This window comes from Microtus pennsylvanicus, chromosome 10, assembly GCF_037038515.1.
Source record: "Microtus pennsylvanicus isolate mMicPen1 chromosome 10, mMicPen1.hap1, whole genome shotgun sequence".
In the NCBI taxonomy this organism is placed as follows: Eukaryota; Metazoa; Chordata; class Mammalia; order Rodentia; family Cricetidae; genus Microtus; species Microtus pennsylvanicus.
In genome coordinates, this window is record NC_134588.1 from 88,965,964 (window position 1) to 88,980,971 (window position 15,008).

General features: G+C 42.3%; 1 pseudogene; it reads left to right on the forward strand.

Annotated features, from left to right (window-relative positions):
• The first annotated feature begins 7,931 nt into the window (after positions 1-7,931).
• Positions 7,932-15,008, forward strand: LOC142858157 (E3 ubiquitin-protein ligase TTC3-like; annotated as a pseudogene).

Sequence of the window (15,008 nt, forward strand, 5' to 3'; positions counted from 1 at the left end):
GTCAATATAATTTAACTTTGTATCAATATACAAGAATCTATACCAATATATTTGTCTAAAAACAGTAACTCACAATTACAAATCTATTATCCCATCATCCCTCTTTTTTTTTTTTTTTTTTTTCAAAATGATCCCTGAGCTTATCAAATTCCTCCCCCAACCCTCAATCGTATACTAATTATAATCAACCCCTAAATGATGTCCCTAAACCCAAGGGCAAACTTTACTGGGAGAGGGGACGTCGTCCTCTAGAATTACTTCCAGCTGTCATGGGGGCGACGTTCTTTCTGGGGGATCCTGTGAAAGTAAAATGATGGTTAAATTTCAAGATCAAGTCTTTTAATATTGCCAATAGTCTCTGAGTATTTTGTGCAGGTCTGGCCAAAATGTTGTATAAGATGTGCACCATTTCAGCTAACCAAGTTGGAACTGTCTTGTGCAGCTGGTACCCAAAGCAGGTCTTGTTGTAGCGCTATCAGTATCATGACGTCATATCAACCAGGTGGAGTTGTTGTTATGGGGCCCCATCTTCTTCCTGGAAACTTCAAATGTCACTTCAGGAAAAACTCATTGTTCATTATGAGAAACTTAAGCATTAATCATATAGACATATATATATATTCAATGAAAGACATGATAGATATATTCAATGAAAAGTATGATAGATATGAAGAAAAGCAAAGATGTTTTCTAAACTCATATTTCTTTCTGTCCCACATCATGGCTCTTGACATGAGACAGAAACTCCAGAAACTCTGGGTTTTTCTCTTACTAACAGGCTTGGAATTGGAGAGGGACTGAGCCAGAGTCCAACTTCAAAACCAGCTTTATAAATTTAGAAATATGGTTTAATATTACTTACACAGCCCATTCAGTTTTCTTGATATTTCCTATCGGGCAGGTATTTTTCCATCTGTCAGTATCCAAACATCCAGGGTCCCTTGAATTTCTCAAAGATGAGTGTTTTCCTGTGGAGATAAGAACAGAACCCTGCCCCCATTCTATATGTTTTTCTTACCACCTGTATGAATATAATCATTGTGGATGAGTTGTCATTTCTCCTTTCCAAGAGGTTTCTCTTCTTCAAATCGAAACTTTATTAATTTTGATGGTATCCACAATTTTTCTTCTCCTGTGGAAACAAGAGCAAAACCCCTTCCCCAACGTAGCACATCTCCTGGCTTCCACTGAGAGGTCAGCACATCTTTGAAATAAATCGGTTGATTTAGTTCAGCAGACTTTTCCATTATCCAATGTCTCTCTGCTGCTGTCGTTCCTTTCTCATTAGCGTTAAGAAAATTCAAGGTTAATAGAGCATTATGTAATCTATTTCTGGGGGTATTTTCGGTCCCTTTCTGTTTGTTCAGCATATCCTTTATAGTACGATTTGATCTTTCTATAACTGCCTGACCTGTAGGATTATTTGGTATACCTGTAATGTGTTTTATATTATAATAATCAAAAAAGCGTTTCATTTTCTTAGATACATATGCTGGACCATTATCTGTCTTTATTTGCGCAGGTATACCCATGATGGCCATAACTTCCAATAAATGTGTGATTACTGAATCAGCCTTTTCTGAGCTCAGGGCAGTAGCCCATTGAAAACCTGAATACGTGTCTATGGTGTGGTGTACATATTTTAATTTACCAAATTCTATAAAGTGGAACACATCCATCTGCCAGATTTCATTTCTCTTAGTGCCCTTTGGGTTACTCCCTGCAGGCAACGGTGTTTGATTATAGAAAGAACAAGTAGGACATCTCTTTATAATGTCCTTAGCTTGTTGCCAAGTAATGGAAAATTCTTTCTTTAGGCCTTTACTATTGACATGATGCTTCTTATGAAATTCTGAGGCCTGCAACACACTTCCAATCAATAATTGATCAATCTCAGCGTTGCCTTGGGCTAGAGGACCAGGCAGACCTGTATGGGACCGGATGTGTGTTATGTACATCGGACAAAGCCTGTTCCTGATTATGTCTTGTACCTGGATAAACAATGAAGTCAACTCTGTGTCATCTGGTATAAATTCAGCGGTTTCAATATGCAAGATAACTCTTTCTGCATATTGTGAATCTGTAACTATATTAAGAGGTTCTTTAAAATCCCTTAGCACCATAAGAATGGCATATAATTCTGCCTTCTGGACAGAATTATAAGGGCTTTGTTCCACCTTACTCAATTCATCTGACTTGTAACCTGCTTTCCCTGATTTATTTGCATCAGTATAGAACGTACGGGCTCCAGTTATTGGGGCATCACGTACAATTCTAGGAAGAATCCAAGAAGTTCTTTTTATGAGGTTAAGTCTACCACTTTTGGGATAGTTGCTATTAATTTCTCCCAAAAAATTAGCACAAGCTCTTTGCCACGGTTCATTGTCTTCCCATAACTTTTTTATTTCTTCAGTAGTAAAAGGCACTATAATTTCTGCTGGGTCTATACCTGCTAGTTGACGAAGTCTCAGCTTACCTTTTATAATTAATTCAGAGACTTTTTCCACATAAGTTTTTAATTTTTTACTTGGTTTATTAGGTATAAATATCCACTCCAAAATAATATCTTCCCTCTGCATTAGAATCCCTGTAGGAGAAATTCTGGAAGGCAATATGACTAGGATGCAGCTAAGATTTGGGTTCACCCTATCCACATGTGCCTCCTGTAATTTTTCCTCAATCATTGTCAGTTCCTTTTCTGCTTCAGCTGTCAGTTCTCTTGGACTATTCAAATCTTTATCACCATCTAAGGTTTTGTTTAAATGAACTATTAGATCAGGTGTTATCCCAACAGCTGGTCGTAGACTGGAAATGTCTCCTAACAATCTTTGGAAGTCATTAAGAGTCTTTAACCGGTCTCTCCTAATTTGTGCCTTTTGCGTTTTAATTTTCTCTAACCCTATTCTGTAACCTAGGTAATTAATAGAATTTCCTCTTTGAATCTTTTCAGGGGCAATTTGTAATCCCCACCTAGGCAAGACTTTCTTTACTTCTTCAAACATCCTTTCTAAAGTATCTTTATTTGAATCAGATAACAAGATGTCATCCATGTAATGATAAATAATGGACTTGGGGAATTGTTTACGAATTATTTCCAATGGCTTACTTACAAAATATTGGCACAGTGTAGGACTATTGAGCATACCCTGTGGGAGGACAGTCCATTGATATCTCCTATTGGGCTGAGAATTATTATAAGTAGGCACTGTGAAGGCAAATTTTTCTCTATCCTTTTCTTGTAACGGTATAGTGAAAAAACAATCTTTCAAATCAATAACTATAAGAGGCCATCCTTTTGGTAACAGAGAAGGCAAAGGAATTCCAGATTGTAGTGAGCCCATAGGTTGAATTACTTTGTTGACAGCTCTTAGATCTGTCACCATTCTCCATTTACCAGATTTCTTTTTTACAACAAACACAGGAGAATTCCAAGGGCTGGTTGATTCTTCAATGTGGTGAGCATCTAGTTGCTCCTGCACCAGCTGTTCCAATGCCTGTAGTTTATCTTCAGCTAGAGGCCACTGTTTGATCCATATTGGCTTCTCAGTTAGCCATTTTAAAGGTAGGGCTGTTGGTACCTCTAAAGGTTTGGTATTTGCTGTATGTTCTTGTACAGCCTGAATGGCTAGTGACCTTTTTCCATAATACCTCATCATATCCTTCCCAGAATTATGAGTTCCTGGAACTACAGGAATGTTAATCTGGGTATTCCATTGCTGTAGCAGGTCACGGCCCCATAAATTTATGGCAATATTGGCTATATATGGCCTTAGTCTTCCTATTTGCCCTTCGGGCCCTATGCATTCAACCCATCTTGTGCTTTGTTTTACACGAGATAGGGTTCCAATTCCCAGGAACTGAACATCAACCTCTTGAAGAGGCCAATTCGGATGCCAAGATTCTGGGGTAATGATACTTACATCCGCACCTGTGTCTAATAAGCCTTCAATAAAAGTGCCATTTATACAGACTCTTAGCTTTGGTCTTTGATCATTAATAGAAGTCTGCCAAAATATACGTTTACTCTGTCCAACTGGGTTTTTTGACTCATCCTCCACATGGATTTCATCATTTAGACCAGTATTACTTTTTACAGCAGAAATTGGAGCTTTTAATTTTCTTGGTGAGGCACGTTCTCCACTGTGACTGGGAATGACTGGGCCACTGTTGGCTTGGGGGCCTGCGAGAGGCCCCTCAAGGAGTTTCCCGACGGTATCGGGTTGCCTTGTTTGTCTGTTGTTGACCTGCATTCATTGGACCAATGTCGGCCTTTACCGCATCTCCTACATATACCTGAAGGCCTAGGTCTCCTATCTTTGTCATTCCCAGAGGAGATAATATTCCTAGAAATTCTGTGCCTGCAATCCCTTTTCAGATGTCCTAATTTACCACAATTAAAACACCTGGCAGTTTGATGTCTCCTCATTGCTGTGGAAATCGCTTCTCCTACCCAAGATTCATCGTTATAGCTAAACGTCTCAACATTCATCGTATGCTGAATCCATTCATCCATAGGTGCTGATCTAGACTTTAAAGGCCCAATTATCTTTTTGCATTCTATGTTTGCATTCTCAAAAGCTAGAGATTCAAGAAGTATTCGTCTAGCTTCTGGGTCTGTTACCCCTATGTCCAGAGCCTTAATTAATCTTTGCAAAAAGTCAATAAAGGGTTCTCTCTGTCCCTGCCTAATTCTGGTATATGATTCAACCCTTTTTGCTGGATCTTGTATCCTATTCCAAGCATTTAAAGCTGCTTGGTGACATAGACACAGTACTTCATCATCATAAAGAGCTTGGACCTGTGGATCAGCATATTCTCCTGCACCAAGAATTTGGTCTTGGGAAACCTCAATACCTTTTGCTCTTCCTTGCTGTTCCATATGTTTGGATTCTTCTCTAAAATAAATTCCAAACATCAAGGAAGGTCCATTATCTAAAACTGCAGACACTAACTGATGGAAATCATGGGGGGTAGCTCTAGCATTAGAAGCCCAAGTCCTTATCATTTCCTTTACGTATGCAGAGTGCAAGCCAAAATTAACAATAGCTTGCTTAATTTCTTTTAGATCATTCATTGCTATTGGCGTCCATCTAGCTTCTCTGACTCCCTTTGAGCCTTTAGAAGTTGACGCTTTGTCAGAATTAAGTATAGGGTATGCTGCTAAAACCTTTGGTAAGCCAGTTCTAATAGCTGGTGTTGGCATTGTATCCTGTCCTTGTGCCTTATTACTCTGTTCACCAGCTCCAATCATTTCTTCAATCATTTCAAGTCTTTTTATTATTGTCTCTTTTGAATCCTTAATCTCCTGACCTGCATGAGTTTCTAGTAAAGATTGTATGGTTCTTAGGAGTGCCATGATCTTCCTAAATGATAGAATATGCAAAAGAATACTAAAACCTAGTAACCAGTAAATTAAGTTATCCCCATAGTCATATAAACCTTGCATGATATAACCCATTGTATTGGTAACCAGAACAGTAAAATTCGCGTTGGAAACGGGAACTGCCATATTACCTATTATCCAGCAGGTGGCGCTGTTGCCAAGTCTCGACGAAAACACGGTCCTGTTTCAGAGTCCGCCTAGTATTTGTTAAAAACTGGAAAATGTAAGTTGCTCAACAAAGTAAATGTAATTAAATCAATTCCAGAGATGGAACCAGAAACCAGAATCCAGGGGTAGAGAAGAGCAACCTGGAAGCCGCTTATGCCTCCACGTGACAGAGTCACCCTGAGGGGTTGCAGCTTTCAGCAACCGCGTGCTCTGGTTCGCGCCACTTAAGAGCTGTGCTTGCAAGGGGGATTTAAAAACGACTCAGAAAAGAGCAAACCAGGCGGGCAGAGACTACGTGGGCCTGTGGAGTTTAAATCCACAGGCAGCGGCTGAGGAAGCAAGGGCTCCCGCCAAGCTGAACAAGCGCCCGCCAAGCCGAACTTGCGGCCGCCAAGCCGAACTTCCGGCCGCCAAGCCGAACTCGCGGCTGCGAGCCGGGAGAGGTTCTAAAACCAAACGTTGGGCGCCAAATGAAGGCGTAAGTCACAAACAATGCCACACCAGTTTGGAATTATGATTAATAGGGTGGTATTTATTTAAAGGGGAAAAAACTTACAGATCACTGTCAGCCCTCTGCGTAACCAGGAAGGAAGTCAAGTCACCGGCGGAGCAGGAAGTGAAGAGAGAGAGGAGAGGGAAGTGGCCGCTTTTTTAAAGGGAGAGAGACCACGCCCCAAGGAGCTGGTATCTCAGCGGCGATAGGCTGGAGGAGTGGGAGGACCTCCCGTAACAAGCCCTGGCTTCTGGGGATCCTCTGCCAGTATGAACTGTAACCTAGAGCTGTGGTAAACAAACCCTTTCTCAAGCCGCTTTCATCAAGAGTATTTTATCACCGCAGCAGATAAACGAAGATGCGTGTTTCAAGTATGCTGCCTGGAGTTTTCATTTCAACCCTTCACACATTTTAAAAGCCCTTAGAGGTGTAGCCAAGGAAGGCTGCTGAGATGGATGCTTCGCGGTACTGTAAAGACCTGTGCAGTGAATGAATGGGTAAAAGTCCTAGAGGTTTCTGAAATCTCAAAAGGGGACCTGCTCAGCTTTCTGCTTTACTTTGGTCTTCTCTTTTTACCTACCATCGTGGTTCTCTGTATAATGGGATGATATAAAAAGAAAAGCACAAAATGTGTCTACTCCTGTCTTTATGACCTGGAGTTTACATTAACAGCCAGATTTAGAGAATGTGTTTGTGGGGTTTCGGGAGCAGAAGAAACCATCCTCTCTCTCCATCTGTACTGCATCAATCCTTTCCCCATGGCAACTGCCCATGGGAATTCTGGGGCAGCAAGACAGTGAAGGTGACCTTTGAAATGCGTGAACCAAGTGTGCCACTGCGCACACGAGGGGAGCTGTTGCTGAGCTCCAAGAATGGATTCTGGAGATGCCTTCTGACTTTTCACTCCTTAACCATGACTGTCACACCTGGGACATGCCAGTTCCAGCGCTATCATCTACTCACAAAGCCTGAAGGATTCATTCAAAGCTAGGAGGAGGTACCCAGTGGGTTATGTAACAAAACAAGTGTTACAATTCCATAATGCTGGCTTAGGCTGTAGACAAGTTACTTTGTACCTTCATTGAATTAATCAGGTAAACTTAGGAAGTGTGAGATTTGCAAATTAATTTAATGCCACTTGCCTTGTCTACTTTTACGTTTATAGCAAATAATATCTCTAGATTTTTGTTGGCTTTTTGAACCCAGTGTATCTCATAACTTAGCAGTCTATGTCGGAGTCAATATCAAATTTGCTGATGGTGTATTCTATTTATGCAAAAACCCCATATACATTCCACAAATTATCAAACGATGCGACACAGAGATGACCAAAACAAAAATATTTTAGAAAATATTTAGAATATTATTGTTGAAGAAATGATGTAGGCCTACAGACACTTGTTGAAAAAATGATGGGCAGCTGCTGGCCGCTCGCTGCATGGATCGGGTTGACATGGAGGCTTGCGGGCTGCTGGCCTGGACCTGAAAACCATCTTCTTTATGGTAACTGAGCTCTCTGTTTTCTTTGTTTGGGACAGTTTAGAAATGCACTTAGTGATGGAAAGAGGGTCACTGTTTTGAAGAACACCAGGCTGAAGTAGAATTCCCTTTAAAACTTTTGAAAATGGATTTCTCGGATTAGTGGAGGACTGTACCGAGTCTCAGATGGTCGGACACCAAATAAGAACCCACCTAAAGGGGCTGGAGAGATGGCTCAGTGGTTAAGAGCATTGCCTGCTCTTCCAAAGGTCCTGAGTTCAATTCCCAGCAACCACATGGTGGTTCACAACCATCTGTAATGAGGTTTGGTGCCCTCTTCTGGCCTGCAGACATACGCACAGACAGAATATTGTATACATAATAAATAAATAATTAAAAAAAAAGAATCCACTTAAAGCTTTTTATGAAAGCAGGGCTTACATACCTAGAAACTCATCAGCACCTGCTTTTAGAACATCGCTTAACTTTGTGGAAACAGAGAGAGCTTTCAGAAAAACTAAGTACAGGATGGCAAAGGTGGTGATCAGAATCAAAAGTTGGCAGATGAGGCTTTGAAGGGAGACGATTGTGACTGTCAACCTGAATTTCTGCCACCTCCAAGTCAGCCTCCAAAACATAAAGGAAAACAAAAATCACAAAACAATGAATCAGAAAAGCCCAGTTCTAATTCACAAGTGACTTTACCAGTAGATTTGAAAAACATTTTGGAGAAACAGTTTTCAAAATCTTCCAGAGCCGTACACCACAATTTTGCTAACATCATGAAAATGTTGAAAAGCTTAATTCAGGATGGGTACACAGCCTTGTTGGAGCCGCGCTGCCGCAGCGCAGCCCAGGCCTTTACAGAGTTGTGGAATGGTTTAGATCCTCAGACAATCAGGCAATTGAACCTGGCCATGATTAATTCCATACTAGTAGTCTATGGACTTGCTATTTCTCTCCTTGGAATAGGACAGCCTGCGGAGCTGTCTGAAGCAGAAAACTGGTTCAAAAGGATCGTCGAGCACCACCCCAACGAGGGGCTTGACTGCTTGGCCTACTGTGGAATAGGAAAAGTGTAACAGGAAGCATGGTGGCATGCAGCCAGACATGGTGCTGCAGAAAGAGCTGCGAGTTCTGCATCTGGATCTGCAGTTTCTCCCCCGCACCTGTTCTGGTGGAGATCATTGACTCTGGATCTGGTCGCTGGCTCAATCCTGATCCACCCATGTCCCAGGACTGGGTTTGCTCCTGGCTTCTGCTCCTGGTGGAGCTTGTTCTCTCTCTGTCCTAGGTAGCTGGTTCAGTCCCATTCCCGGGGTTCCAGTTCTGATGGAGATCACAGACTCTGAGTCAGGTTGTTGGCTCAATCCTGGTCTGACTTTTAACTATGGCTCCAGGGAAATTGATACCTCCTTCTTCTGACCTCTGCAAGTAACCACATGTACCTGGCACACACAAAAATCTTAAACCAGCACTGATTTCGTGACCTTTAATATGCCCTTTGAGATAATTTTAATATTCTGTGATATGAATTTTAGTTCTATCTTGTGAAATTCGTGATAAACTCCAAGTGCAAGAGATGCACTGGGTGATATTCGAGATAATCATGCTAGTGCTCATTGGTCCTTGATTGATGTGGAGTTGGTCTGTACAGTCATGGCTAGTGCTCCCAGTCCCGAGTCAAACTATTCAGAAGGTAAGAGATGTACCACGGAGCTAGGGCTCGTTACAAGGTCATGGGCCAATTATGCTCTTGGAATGACAGTTGCCTACGTTGGTTCTAAATAGATTACAAAGCATGGAAACTCTGAAATCCGGAAAAGATTATAAAACACAGAAAGAACTAAATGTTACAATGGTGCTGTGAGGACCAGCCCTCAGCAGCTCAGGAGTTGTGGGGGAGCCATGAAGATTGTGGGCTAACCACTCAGTTGAGTTTCTCTTCTGAGGGAGTAAAACTTAATTTTCTGGGGCCAGTAATCAGGGTGAAATTTAACTCTCTGAGGCTGGCGAAAAGAGAAACACATCCACACACCCCCACACCTCCCCCAACACGTCAGGATCTCACTAGGGTGTTGATGAATGGAAAGCCTTCAACAGGTCAGAGAAGCGGAAGAGGAGATGCGGAGATACTGGACAGACAGACAGACACACGAGGACTTTTCTGAGGGTCCAAGCTTAGTTCTTCATTTTATTATTCTTGCTGTCGCTTGCTCTATTCCTTTTCTGTTAGAAGTGCATTGGGAATGGGACTGAATGATTTTACCTCTGTTCTTGCTTCACTCTCTGCTCTGTGGTTCAAGCAATTGGTTAGCTAGCGATGTTTCCTGTCCACACACCACAGTGGAGGGTTGTGTTCCCATTGGAATCCACAGCTCTGGATCCGCACCAAGCTTCAGGAATATGGCACAATATCCCTCCTACTGTCTTACCAGGAGGCCTGTAGGTATTTTTTTTTTTTTACAAAGAAACACATTATCGATTCGAAGAAGTTGAGACAAACATTCCAAAAATTTCACTGAATAATGAGATAATTCACCTTTAAATGAGATAAAGTTCTGTGCTATATGGATATTACCCTCTCCTTTTGAGACAGGGTCTCTTGATGTAGCTCAAGTGTCCTAAATTAAGAATCTCCCCGTCTCAGCCTCCCAATGCTAGTATCACAGTTGTGGACTACCACACCAAGATATTCTAAGCATCAAAATCAAATCCATCTCAACTGAAGCTGTCGTCCACGATCTACTTTAATTAGACATGTGCAGCAGCCGTCATCGCAGGCAGTATGTTACATTGCTTCTCTGTCAGAAGTCACCACATCTGGGTGGTCATGGGTGCAGGAAATGCAGAACAGTCCTGAGAAAATAAAGGGACATTTTAGGAAACGACAGAATGCTGCATCAAAGCCTACTCATCCGTACAACTCTGAATATTAGATATTAGGATGTAATTCATTTTCTTTGAAGAACGAGGACACGCTAGGATAGATTTTTCTCTACTTGTGTGTTTCATTTGCAGTGCTAGAGGTATCTCACATGGATGTCCCATTCGAGGCAAGTGCCTATCTGTGAGCTACATCCCAGCTCAGAGCAGCTGACTGCATGAAAGGAACATGGCCCTTAGAGTTAAGTCACCTTGGATTTGAATCCTGTCATCTGTTACCTGCCAGCTACTTCTTAGGCTCAGCAACTCAGTTTCCTCATCTGTACAATGGGGATTAGAAATGCTTGTTACGGGACTGGAGCAATGGCTTACCAATCTTGCAGAGGACCTGAGTTCAGCTCCCAGCACCCATATCTGGTGGCTCACAACGGCCTGAAACTGTAGCTCCAGGGTATTCTGATGGCTCTCGCCTTCACGGTGTGCATATAGCCCTCCTTGACACACATCCAGTAACAGTAGTTATGCCATCCAGATTGCTTTAAAGCTACCAGTAAAGTACTCTAAAGGAGGAAGAGCAGGTGGTGTATTTGAAAACCAGGGGAAAAGCTTTATTTCTCATAAAGATATCTTGAATGCTACATGGTATGCAAGTTCCAGATGCCTGGGTGACTGAGGCAGGAAGAAAGCCCAACATCCTTTCCCCTATCTCAGAAGCTCCCAGAAGGTAATGCTTCTCCCATGCTGCCCCTGCCTGATCCCCAAAACTGCTGCTTCTCCTATTCCTCACTCGTCCCAGACCCTCCACCCATCTGTCTCTTTTGTCTGTCACCAGTGTTATATTCTTGGAATGTGAGGGAGTGCTCCATGGTTGCCCCAGCACCAACGCGGTTGCCACAGCACCAACACCTAGCAATTTTGTGGAGCAGTCCCACAGCGGTGTAACTGGTGAGGTATCTGGGCGCTGGATGGCTGTCACCACTAGCACACTTGAAGCCCAAGTAGGTGGTTGCACTACTTTGAGGACCGAGAGCCACCTTGAATCTGGACATCAGAGTTAACGTCTTCTGTTGATCAGGCCAAGGGCCTCCTAGGTTCCTCCCCTGCCTCTTTCAACCCTAGGCCTTTGAAGGTAAGTCAATTCTCCCTCTGCTCTTCAAAGAACATCCTACTCCCAGGAAGACTGGTGGTTCCTTACCTGTCAGTGCATTTTGTTACCTAGAATCATGGCTAAACACAGTAGACTTGTGCACAACTCTAAGTGGTTCAGTACCTGACAGTGCTCTATTTCACGGCCAAGCCATGCCATTGAAGTGTTCGCCACAGGTGCTCATATGCGTGCCTCAGACACTGGAGACAGGAGCCTAGCCCGATGAGCACAGGCTATGCACAAAGCCTGCTTGCAAGTACATCTCTGGAGCACACACCTGGAGCAGGTGATGGTCCAGATAACAGACTGTAAACACAATTTCCTGGGGTGCCTGTGTTTGGATCCTGCAAGGTCCCATTTTTCTGGACTGATGCTGAGCCACTATTTGGATTGCTTACTTTATTTTCTTAGTATTTTTGGCGTTTAGTAGGTGTTGCTCATCTGTCCAAACCCCCCCCCCCTCTCTCTCTCTCTCACACACACACACACACACACACACACACACACACACACACACACACATCTTCATTGGTGTTTAATTAAAACCTTACCTTCCTCAACTCTTGGCTGTGTCCAAGCTTTGAAAAATTCTATGGACATTACAGAGTTTGACAGTTTGCAACTAAATGTTCCTCAATGATTGCTCTTTCTTTCATTTTTGAGATTTTACTTACTTTTTTATTTTATGTGGATATTTTTCTGCTTATCTGTGCACCACATGTGTACCTGGTGCCTATGGAAAAAAAGGGTGTCAGATCCCCTAGAACTTGAGTTATAGACAGTTGTGGTCATTGTCAACTGTCATGTGGGTGCTAGGAATTGAACTCCAGTCCTCTGGAAGAACAGCTAGTACTCTTAACCAGAGGGACATCTCTCTGTTCCCTCTTTCTTTTTGATGATATTTGGAATGTACTTTAAGTTACTTTCAGGTGTGTTCATTGATAATGTTCAGAAACACAGTTCATTTTTATGCCTTGACCTCATAGCCTATAAGAGTATTGCTGAACTTCTTATTTTATATATTCTGCAGAATTTTCTTTATTATACACTATTATGTCTTGGGTATTAAGAAAAAACTTTACAGTAACAAGCTTTTTCTTTTAGGCCACTCCCAAGTCATGACATGGAGACTTATTATTCGTTTTGAATGCTCAGCCTATCTTATGCATGTTCCTGGCTAGCTCTTTTAACTGAAATTAACCTGTTTCTTTTTATCTACCTTTTGCCTTGGGGCTTTTTATATCTTTCTTCCTTCTGTATATCTTACTTTCTTTACTATTATTATTATTTTATTACTTTAAAAAATACCAATCCAAATTTCCACTTCCTCCCTTCCTCCCTCTCTTCCTTCAATCCTAAGAGAGGGCAAGGCACCCTGCCCTTTGGAAAATCCAAGGCCCTCCCTACTACATCCAGGTTGAGCAAGATATACATCCAAAGAGAATAAGATCCCAAAAAGCCAGTTCATGCAGTAAAGACAAATCCCAGTGCCATTGTCATTGGCCCCTCGGTCTGCCCCTACTGTCAACCACATTCAGAGGGACTAGTTTGACCCATGCTCGTTCATTCCCAGTCCAGGTAGAGTTGGTGAGCTTCCATTAGCCCAGGCACATTGTCTCAGTGGATGAACCCCTCAGGGTCTTGACTTCCTTGTTCATACTCTTCCTCCTTCCGCTCTTCAACTGGACCTTGGAAGCTCAGTCCAGTGCTCTGATATGGGTCTCTGCCTCTGTTTCCATCTGTTGTTGGACAAAAGTTCTATGGTTATATTTAAGATAATCATCAGTCTGACTGCAGGACAAGGCCAGTTCAGGCACCCTCTCCTCTATTGTTTAGGGTCTTAGCTGGGGTCATCCTTGTGGATTCTTGGGAATTTTTCTAGAGCCAGGTTTCTTGCTGAACCCAAAATGGCTCCCTCAATCAAGATATCTCTTTCCTTGCTCTCATACCTGTCCTTCCTCCATCTCAACTATCCCATTCCCTCAAGCTCTCCCAACCCTCCCCTTCTCCCCTTCCTTCTACCACCTGCCCCCATGCTCCCAAATTTTGTCAGGTGATCTTGTCTGCTTCCAATTTCCAGGTGGATCTATATATGTTTTTCCTTGGGTTAGCTTATTACTTAGCTTCTCTAGGATCACGAACTATAGGCTCAATGTCCTTTGTTTATGGCTAGTATCCACTAATGAGTGAGTACATACCATATTCATATTTTTGGGTCTGTGTTATCTCACTCAGGATAGTGTTTCCTAATTCCATCCATTTGCATGCAAAATTCAAGATGTCACTGTTTTTCAGAATTCAAGATGTCATTGTTTTTAACTTTCACTGCTTCTCTATGTTTGTCTGTCTGGCATCCGCCTGGTTTCTTACTCCAGGTTTGTCCCTCATTCTCTCCTTTTTTTTCTCTTCTTCTTCCTTCAGAGCCTAGATTTCTCTTCTTGTTTATTCTCTTTGCTGCCAGCCCTGCCTATCCTTTCTCCTGTCTTGCTATTGGCATTCATCTGTTTATTAGACCAATCAGGTACCTTAGGCAGGCAAAGAGTAACAAATGCAGCAATCTTTTCATAATTCAACAAATGCAGCACAAAAAAGTATAACACATCCTTACATCATTAAACAAATGCAGTATAAACAAATATAACACACCTTTACCAAGTTAATATTCTCCAACACTTTACTCTTTTAATATGTAGTTTTTTCCTTACAGGATTTATTTAGCAGAATCCTAGAGTACAATGCTGAATACAAGAATATCTGTGTTTGGCTTCCATATTTGGTGGGGAAGGGGATGTAGGCAGAGGCCGCTCATTTGTTTCTGGCTGCCCAGACCTGAAATAATCACACAGAAACTATATTAATTACAACACTGCTTGGCCTAGTAGCTCAGGCTTCTTATTAACTAACTCTTCCAGCTTAAAAGAAATTAACCCTTTTCTATCATTTTATATTTTACTGTGAGGCTTGTGATTTACCGGTAAGGTTCCGGTACATCTGTATCCTTCAGTGGCTACATGGCATCTCTCTGACTCCATAGTCTTTCCTCCTCTGTCTGCTTGTAATTCCCGCCTTACTCCATTCTGCCCTGCCGTAGGCTACAGCATCTTTATTCATTAACCAATAAAAGCAACACATATACAGAAGGACTTCCCACAGCAGGGAAGTTGTCTTTCTATGATGCTTACTGTAGGTTTTCTATTGATACCTGTTGTGTGAATTTCCTGAGAAAGTAGCAAACAAACAAACAGTAAACAGTCTGCCTCCAGACTGAGATGCTGCCCACAGCTGAAGAATGTCCTGAAGAAGTGCAGCTTGGCAAGCGCCGTGTTTATGATCAGCTATTTTCAGAGGAACATGAGCGCAAGTATGGAAGCGGCATCGTCCTCCACCACACTTCAGCGGCTACTTCAGTCTACGGAGGGATGTGCACAAGCCTGGCTTACATCACTGCCTAG